The sequence below is a fragment of the Plasmopara halstedii genome, assembly GCF_900000015.1.
Source record: "Plasmopara halstedii genome assembly, contig: Scaffold_262, whole genome shotgun sequence".
NCBI classification, from domain to species: domain Eukaryota; phylum Oomycota; class Peronosporomycetes; order Peronosporales; family Peronosporaceae; genus Plasmopara; species Plasmopara halstedii.
Genome location: NW_020187183.1, coordinates 1,201,710 through 1,202,012, shown reverse-complemented (window position 1 = coordinate 1,202,012; position 303 = coordinate 1,201,710).

The following is a 303-nucleotide window of genomic DNA, read 5'->3' as shown; positions in this document are numbered from 1 at the left end:
GCTTTCGCCTGCTCCATGGCTAGGGGTCGCTCCGACAGAACGGGTAGTCCTCAAGGCGAGGCAGCCGGTGCACGACGCGCTCCAAATCATCAAGAGCGTCCGCACAGCAATAGGCTTCTTCAGCATGACGCTCAGCGGAGCTCCGATCACGAAGATCTCATCCTCAAGAGCTCGAAGAGCATCGCGAATCACCGCATGGCGGTCGACCCGGTCGTATCCGCCCTCCACTGACTTTTCTCGATGGGAACGATGACGTCCACTATCACGTGGATGTCTAGTGAAACGACGTCGTCACTAGAGTCA